This window comes from Eurosta solidaginis, chromosome X (assembly GCF_040869045.1).
Source record: "Eurosta solidaginis isolate ZX-2024a chromosome X, ASM4086904v1, whole genome shotgun sequence".
Taxonomy (NCBI): Eukaryota; Metazoa; Arthropoda; class Insecta; order Diptera; family Tephritidae; genus Eurosta; species Eurosta solidaginis.
Window position 1 is genome coordinate 191,538,558 of NC_090324.1, and position 9,731 is coordinate 191,548,288.

The following is a 9,731-nucleotide window of genomic DNA, read 5'->3' on the forward strand; positions in this document are numbered from 1 at the left end:
GTTGTGCATCATACTTTTAAATGTAATTCTTTTTATCTTTTCTTCCTCCTTTAACTGCTACCACTAAATTGTGTGGGTCGAAACCACACACAAGTCGTTATAAAACAAGTACAATGGTCTCTGTTGATTTTCACAAACAACTTGTGCACGTTTTAGTTGCTCCAGTGCGGAAACCCATAGTTGAAGCTCAAAATGTAACGTCCCATGCATCCAGGCAACATCAGCTTCGCATTCGAATTTTGTGCGCGCGTCAAATGCCCCGAATCACACAACTACTGTAGCTGCTTCTCCTTCTGTTTTTCCGACATTAACAGCATTTAGACTCTTTGACCATAATGATTATAGGAAAGTTCAATTTCACAATTGGCATAACCTTCTTCCAATTGAGCAATAACAGCGGCCTCAACCATGTTTAATTTGCTTTTCAAAACGACACTTAAGATACGCATAAACTTAACTGAACAATATTAAATCTTAAACAAATTTTTGCTTGAGCTTTAGACGTTATTAAATAATGGCCACTAATAATTCATAAAAATTCAATTTGTCACGCTCCGTCAACACTTTGGTCTCGCTTGTGAAAATTTCTGTTACACGCCCACGGCTAATACAGCTTAACTCAGCCAAGCAAACGTGCATATGTACTCATGCACATTTTTAGTGCCATGTAAAGGAATTTGAACAAATACGTGGAACATCAACAAAAAAGGAGTGATTTAAACCACAGCTGGTTTATATTCGTGTATAAGTAATCGATTTTTGCAGAAGTTAGCTGCGAATAGTAAATACTAAAGTTTTTAAGGTATAAAGACCTAGCGAGGTCCTCTAGCCACATATATACATACCTACAAACAAACGCGTACATCCTCCAGCTTGTTTAGCGGTGGTTTTATATCGAAAGGACAGTGGCCTTTTGAAGGTGAAACTACAGCATGACAACGCCGTCAGCAGTGCAACGAAGTCAACGTCAAAGATGACATTAACAGCGAGTACGTTATTCTGGAAAATGAAAATTTTAAGTGCATAATTAGAACATTGCAGTGACAGGCAGACATTGTTTAAAGTGTTTTCGATTTATATACCTAGAATATCTGCGATCACAACAACCAAACCGATGATTGCCATATCCCAACAAGGTATAAGAGCAGCAATTGTCTCAGTTTCTTGACCAGATTCGGTAACGCCATTAGTGGCGAGTGGGCGAGAGCGTGGAATTAAATTCTCACGCGTCATAACCGTGGAGACAGCCCAACGATACAATACATAGCTGAACTGCTCTTTGAACGCTTGGCCCATCGGATTGAATTTGTGAGCACGAGGTGCTTGTACAGTGCAATTGTAGAGAAACGCATATTGGCGCGCAATCGCTTTGCATTGACGCAGGGCCGCGGTTAATACATTCGAACCGCATAGCATTTCCATTTCCTTCGAAGTAAAATACAATACCGTATTATATTTCTCCGGCAACAAATCAATGTAAGGCTTCCAAAAGCTGTCTGGTTTCAAAGCTTCTAGCATAAGAACGTAGGACAATTTCAAATTAGACATTGAGCCGAATTGTGCCGGACTCTCTTCTAAATCGAGATTCCCCTCTGTGAGTATAAGTTTGCGTGGTATGCTACAAAGCAATTCATCTTCGGCTATATTGAGTGTAGCTTCCAAACCCAGCTCATACCCGGGAAATTGAGCTATGCGCACCCCATCATAACGCACGCAATTTGCGCTGACCCAACTATAGAAATTTTCAATGTTTGCCAGGCGCGCAGTAATGCTTGGATTGGATGTTGAGCGTTGCAGCGGCGCTTCAAGTATTTGCACATGATGCAGAAATGACTGTATTTCAGTATATTGATCCCAGCCTTCTTTCGGGTTAATGGGTTGTTGGAAGCAAATTTCGAAAAGCGTTTTAATGAGCGCACTCAATTCATTACGTTTTTGTAGCGTTAGTGTAATTTCTTTAACGACGATCATATTCAGGAAGCTCGCCAATCGTTCAAAAGCGCAAAAGCCATGTAATTTGCTTTTCCACCCATCTATTAATTCCGTCCTCACCTGAAAAGAAAGAAAATGAAAATTAACAATGTGTGTAAAAATTACAACTGATGCGTACCTCGTTTTTTTTTTTCAATGACAGGAAATTCATTGAAGGGTAATACAATCCACTTTCACAATAACACAAGGTACACTACAAAAATTCATATGGTGTTGCCAGATGCTAGGGCGGCAAACCGGGAAAAACGCGATCACATTTATTTTTTTCCCCCTGCCTTCCTTTTTTGGGCCGTGTTTTACGAATTAATAACCTGAAATAATTGATCTTCTATAAATATCCTATTACCACCCAGATCAAATACACCTGATTTCTTATAGTGGGGTTAATGTAGAATGTATTTATCACACTTTACAATAGTTTTTTTTGCTGATTACACTGTAGGGGCGTATATGGGCGGAACGCCTCAACGCCTCAACGCCTCTTTGGCACGTTCGGCATCCTCGATGCTGCTTTAAAATGATTAATTACCCTGCAAAAACGCTCTCGTCACTCCACGTCATTTGACTAGTCATTTGACAGTCATAGGTTATTTTCATAATCACATTTGCTTGGGCGCGGGTAAGTTTTATGACCTAATTTTTTGTAGGGTGGCCACACAACCAAATACGTTCCACAAAGTCATCCCCGTGCGCCATCTGTCGGCAAAATACTTACAGCCGGCCGAAAGCTTACCGCGTGGCTACACTTAAAGCCAAATCTGTCAGATCGCACACGAAGCGCACCGTCATAGAGAAGTACTTGCCATTTTAAACAAATCGCGTGGACATAAAGATAATTTACATAAAAACCACGTTGTATACCGAATTTATGTTCAAAATAAATCCAAAAAAAAAAAAAAAAACACAAAATTCAAGGCTCTTGAGCAGCTAACTGCCTAAGTAATTGTAGCTTGTTGCCAACCTCTTGTGAATATCTTCTCAACACCCAACTCCCCTCAAATTCTAAACCCTGACCAATGACAATTACCCCTTTTCAGGTCCAGTATGACCCAGTACACGACTCTACGCAGGAAGGCGGAACGCATGGCCCAGCGGTACCCGAAACCATGCCACCTGTGCGACAAACGACATCCGATCCGGTTATGCCCGGTCTACCGAGCCAAATCGGCCGAGGAAAGGCAAAGGGAAGCCGCATTAGGACGGTACTGCGGCAACTGTCTGTCAGTGGCACACCGCACCGCCGACTGCACGAGCAAAGGACGTTGTCACCAGTGCCAAGGGGACCACCACACCACGTTGCACCAGAGCTTCGACAATCCGGAGCCCCAGGAAATTGATACCAGGCCATGGAGCGTTCAGATGGATAGCGAGGACGAACACATTCTGTCTCTTCAAGCATCAGAAATAGGAACTGACAGCGGGCCACGCGAACTAGAAGAAGGAGAATTGGACGAAGCCGGAGCGGAATCACGGCCTTTCCGCCCGGCCACCAGTAGGAAGGTGGAACCAAGGAAGTTCCGGCCCCCACTCGCACACGAACGCCGCAAAGATGGAGCGGAATCACGGACTTTCCGCCAGTCAACTACACACCACCGTCACCAAGGAGCGAGGAAGCGGGGCTCAGATCGTCACAAGGGAATAGCGGAATCACGGACTTTCCGCAGTCCGAACCGGCGTCAACGCACACGAGGAGCGGAATCACGGACTTTCCGCCCCCGTCAAGGATACGAGTTAGAGAGAGTAGGTTCGCAGGGCCAGCTCGAACGACATTCTCGACGACTGCCAGCTGCCTTCAGAACTGGGCAAATTACGCGGGAGATCGTAGCACTTCGGCCCTTTACATCGATATCGCCAACTGCCGTGATCAAAATCGAGGCGCGAGGGCGGTTGCACCCGATTCGCGCACTCATCGACGCGTGCGCCACAACTTCTATAATTTCACGCGACCTGGCTCGACAGTTACACCTCGACGAAGAAAACTACGGATCACAACGAGGGTGCCTCTTGCGAATAAGGGGTAAACATGGGCAGAACCGTAGGCTCACGATTCACGCTACGATCGTTCCCAACTACGCCCGTGTGAGTCCAAGCGCGAACGTCGACCCTTCGGTCGCGACACCCTATACCCATATGCAGCTCGCCGATCCAACATTTTTTGTGTCAAGTCCGGTTCGACTCGTGTTGGGAGCCGATATATATCCGGAGCTGATACTGCCGGGCACATTGCCATCTACGCTTGGCCCTTTTTTAGCGCAGAGCAGTATATTTGGCTGGCTCTTGTCTGGAGCATGCCGCTCCTAAATCTGCCTCAACCCTCGAACTAGCTTCACGTGCCATTCGTGTGAAAAGAGGTGCAAAAAATTGAACTCAACCACGTACTATTTCCTAACGTTTACTTTTTCTTTACTACAGCTCCACGATTTACGGATGGAACCGAAATACCAATTACTGTATCAAGCAAAAGGTCGCCATGCCGCTGCCCTTATTGGGACATCCATGAATTTTGTGCATTTAAATATTAGTTAGTATTAAGTTGATCAGGGGAGATGGCCGCAGGGATCTACCGATGTTGCTTCTAGCAAGGGGGGCCGGCATGTTTAGGCCACCAAGCTAAACCCAAGAATGAGCACTGCCAATAGTGACCCAGCCTAATGTAAACTATTTGTGTTTGCTTCTATCTACTTTCGCGCACTAACACCAACGCCTATATATGTCCGTGCAGGCGTATGTGTACGTGTTGGTGCGCGAATTTCCAATTTAACTTTCCAATTTAACTTTCGTTCTATTACCCCTCAAAACCGCTTTTCGACGGAATTGAAGGGTGAACGCGTTTTACAAGAAAGAAACTCTTTCACTTCTTTTTTGGAAACCTCCATGCCAACTGCAGCCATCAGCCCTGTCATAGGTAAGATTTTCTTTTTAATTTGTATAACCTAACCTGTATATAATTAATTAAAGTGTGAATTAGCTTTTGTATATATATATATTGTGAGTTAGCTTTGAACTAAAAGTAATTAAATTGTTAAATACTTGAATTTAATCTGCGGTGTGTTCTTTTCCTTTTTTTTATCTTTTTTCAACGAGCGCAAAAACCCCTTGGGAACTCACTTGAGCTATCGAAGCCCCAAGAGGTTTTTTCATATAGTATATATATATATATTTTCGCAATTTTAGCCCCATTTTAAAAGCTAGAAGCTTCAAATTTCAATAAATGCTAACGTATATGGCAGATATTGTTGTCCGAAAAAATCATAGAGATCGGTTGTATATATAGTATATATCTCATACAACCGTTTGTTCAGATAAGAAACTTTTCGCAATTTCTACCCCATTTTAACAGCTATAAGCTTCAAATTTCACCGATTGCTTACGTATATAGTATATATTGTTGTGTCAAAAAGTCATAGAGATCGGTGATATATATAATATATATATGATGGTATATATAGTATATATATTTAGTATATATATATATTTTTTTTTGGGATTTCGGCCCCATTTTAACAGCTAGAAGCTTCAAATTTCACCAAATGCTTACGTGTATAGCATATATTGATGTCTGAAAAAATCATTGAGATCGGTGGTATACATAGTATATATCTCGTAAAACCGATTGTTCAGATAAGAAACTTTGCGCAATTTCGGCCCCGTTTTAACAGCTAGAAGCTTCAACTTTCACCAAATGCTTACGTATATAGCATATATTGTTGTCTGAAAAAATCGTAGAGATCGGTGGTATATATAGTATATATCTCATGCAACCGATTGTTCAGATAAGAAACTTTTCGCAATTTCTACCCCATTTTAACAGCTATAAGCTTCAAATTTCACCGATTGCTTGCGTATATAGTATATACCGTTGTGTCAAAAAATCATAGAGATCGGTGATATATATAATATATATATGATGGTATATATAGTATATATATTTAGTATATATATATTTTTTTTTGCGATTTCGGCCACATTTTAACAGCTAGAAGCTTCAAATTTCACAAAATGCTTACGTGTATAGCATATATTGTTGTCTGAAAAAATCATTGAGATCGGTGGTATACATAGTATATAAACTTGTCGCAATTTCTACCCCATTTTAACAGCTATAAGCTTCAAATTTCACCGATTGCTTACGTATATAGTATATACCGTTGTGTCAAAAAATCATAGAGATCGGTGATATATATAATATATATATGATGGTATATATAGTATATATATTTAGTATATATATTTTATTTTGCGATTACTGCCCCATTTTAAGAGCTAGAGGCTTCAAATTTCAGCGAATGCTTACGTATATAGCATATATTGTTGTCTGAAAAAATCATACAGATCGGTGGTATATATATATGGTGGTTTATATAATATATATATATATATTAGCAATTTTAGCCCCATTTTAACAGCTAGAAGCTTCGAATTTCACCGAATGCTTACGTATATGGCATATATTGTTGTCTGAAAAAAGTATAGAGATCGGTTGTATATATAGTATATATCTCATACAACCGATTGTTCAGATAAGAAGCTTTTCGCAATTTCTATCCCATTTTAACAGCTATAAGCTTCAAATTTCACCGATTTCTTACGTATATAGTATATATTGTTGTGTCAAAAAATCATAGAGATCGGTGATATATATAATATATATAAGATGGTATATATAGTACATATATTTAGTATATATATATATTTTTTTTGCGATTTCGGCCCCATTTTAACAGCTAGAAGCTTCAAATTGCACCAGATGCTTACGTATATAGCATATATTGATGTCTGAAAAAATCATTCAGATCGGTGGTATACATAGTATTTTTCTCATACAACCGATTGTTCAGATAAGAAACTTTGCGCAATTTCTGACCCGTTTTAACAGCTAGAAGCTTTAAATTTCACCAAATGCTTACGTATATAGCATATACTGTTGTCTGAAAAAATCATAGAGATCGGTGGTATATATAGTATATATCTCATACAACCGATTGTTCAGATAAGAAACTTTGCGCAATTTCTGCCCCGTTTTAACATCTAGAAGCTTCAAATTTCACCAAATGATTACGTATATAGCATATATTGTTGTCTGAAAAAATCATAGAGATCGGTGGTACATATATTATATCCCCCATATAAACTGAATTTTTTTGCCCCTTTTTTACGGCTAGAAGCTTCAAAATTAATAAAATTTCATCAAATAGTTACGTTTACGTCATATATTGTTGAAATACCTGATTCGTAGTCATAGTTTTTACACGCAGACCACAAAAAACCTGAAACTTTGCATCCTCACACAAAGTACCTACCTATTTTTATAACTTTCATGAAAATGAAATGGTATATTAATTTCGTCACGAAACCCAAAATTGTAAGTCCTTAAAGGAAAATAGATAGACGCACCATTAAGTATACTGAAATAATCAGGTTGAATAGCTGAGTTGATTTAGCCATATCCGTCTGTCCGTCTGTCTGTTTGTATGCAAACTAGTCCCTCAATTTTTGAGATATCTTGATAAAATTTGGTGAGCGGGTGTATTTGGGTGTCCGATTAGACATTTGTCGGAACCGGCCGGATCGGACCACTATAGCATATATCCTCCATACAACCGGTTTTTCAGAAAAAGAGAATTTTTGTAATATCTTACTCAATTTAACAGATTGAAGCTTCAAACTTCACCATATACTTTCGCATATTGCACATATTGTTGCCTGAAAAAATTGATGAGATCGGTCGTATATATAGTATATATCCCCCACAACCGATTGTTCAGATAAGAAACTTTTCGTAATTACTGCCCCATTTTAAGAGCTGTAGGATTCAAATTTCAACGAATGCTTACGTATATAGCATATATTGCTGTCTGAAAAAATCATACCGATCGGTGGTATATATTGTATATATATGGTGGTATTTATAGTATATACATACATATAGTATATATATATATTTTCGCAATTTTAGCCCCATTTTAACAGCTAGAAGCTTTAAATTTCACCGAATGCTTACGTATATGGCATATATTGTTGTCTGTAAAAATCATAGAGATCGGTTGTATATATAGTATATATCTCATACAACCGTGTGTTCAGATAAGAAACTTTCGCAATTTCTACCCCATTTTACAGCTATAAGCTTCAAATATCCCCGATTGCTTACGTATATAGTATATATTGTTGTGTCAAAAAATCATAGAGATCGGTGATATATATAATATATATATGATGGTATATTTAGTATATATATATTTTTTTTGCAATTTCGGCCCCATTTTAACAGCTAGAAGCTTCAAATTTCACCAAATGCTTACGTCTATAGCATATATTGTTGTCTGAAAAAATCATAGAGATCGGTGGTATATATAGTATATATTCATACAGCCGATTGTTCAGATAAGAAACTTTGCGCGATTTCTGCCCCGTTTTAACAGCTAGAAGCTTCAAATTTCACCAAATGCTTACATGTATAGCATATATTGTTGTCTGAAAAAATCATAGAGATCGGTGGTATATATAGTATATATTCATACAGCCGATTGTTCAGATAAGAAACTTTGCGCAATTTCTGCCCCATTTTAACAGCTAGAAGCTTCAAATTTCACCAAATGCTTACGTATATGGCATATATTGTTGTCTGAAAAAATCATAGAGATCGGTGGTACATATATTATATACCCCATATAAACTGTATTTTTTTGCCCCTTTTTTACGGCTAAAAGCTTCAAAATTAATAAAATTTCATCAAATAGTTACGTTTACGTCATATATTGTTGAAATAAGTGATTCCTAGTCATAGTTTTTACACACAGACCACAAAAAACCTGAAACTTTGCATCCTCACACAAAGTAGCTACCTATTTTTATACCTTTCATGAAAATGAAATGGTATATTAATTTCGTCACGAAACCCAAAATTGTAAGTCCTTAAAGGAAAATAGATAGACCCACCATTAAGTATACCGAAATAATCAGGTTGAAGAGCTGAGTTGATTTAGCCATGTCCGTCTGTCCGTCTGTCTGTTTGTATGCAAACTAGTCCCTCAATTTTTGAGATATCTTGATAAAATTTGGTGAGCGGATGTATTTGGGTGTCCGATTAGACATTTGTCGAAACCGGCCGGATCGGACCACTATAGCATATATCCTCCTTACAACCGATTTTTCAGAAAAAGAGGATTATTGTAATATCTTACTCAATTTAACAGATTGAAGCTTCAAACTTCACCATATATTTTCACGTATTGCACATATTGTTGCCTGAAAAAATTGATGAGATCGGTCGTATATATAGTATATAACCCCCACAACCGATTGTTCAGATAAGAAACTTTTCGTAATTACTGCCCCATTTTAAGAGCTAGAGGCTTCAAATTTCAGCGAATGCTTACGTATATAGCATATATTGTTTTCTGAAAAATCATACAGATCGGTGGTATATATAACATATATATGGTGGTATATATAGTATATATATATATATATTTTCGCAATTTTAACCCCATTTTAGCAGCTAGAAGCTTGAAATTTCACCGAATGCTTACGTATATGGCATATATTGTTGTCTGAAAAAATCATAGAGATCGGTTGTATATATAGTATATATCTCATACAACCGATTGTTCAGATAAGAAACTTTTCGCAATTTCTACCCCATTTTAACAGCTATAAGCTTAAACTTTCACCGATTGCTTACGTATATAGTGTATATTGTTGTGTCAAAAAATCATAGGGATCGGTGATATATATAA

The 9,731-nt window shown here is 38.2% G+C and overlaps 1 pseudogene; it reads right to left on the minus strand.

The window, feature by feature from the left end:
* Nucleotides 1-507: 507 nt before the first annotated feature.
* Nucleotides 508-1,971, minus strand: LOC137235344 (actin-histidine N-methyltransferase-like; annotated as a pseudogene).
* Between the last annotated feature and the right edge of the window lie 7,760 nt (nucleotides 1,972-9,731).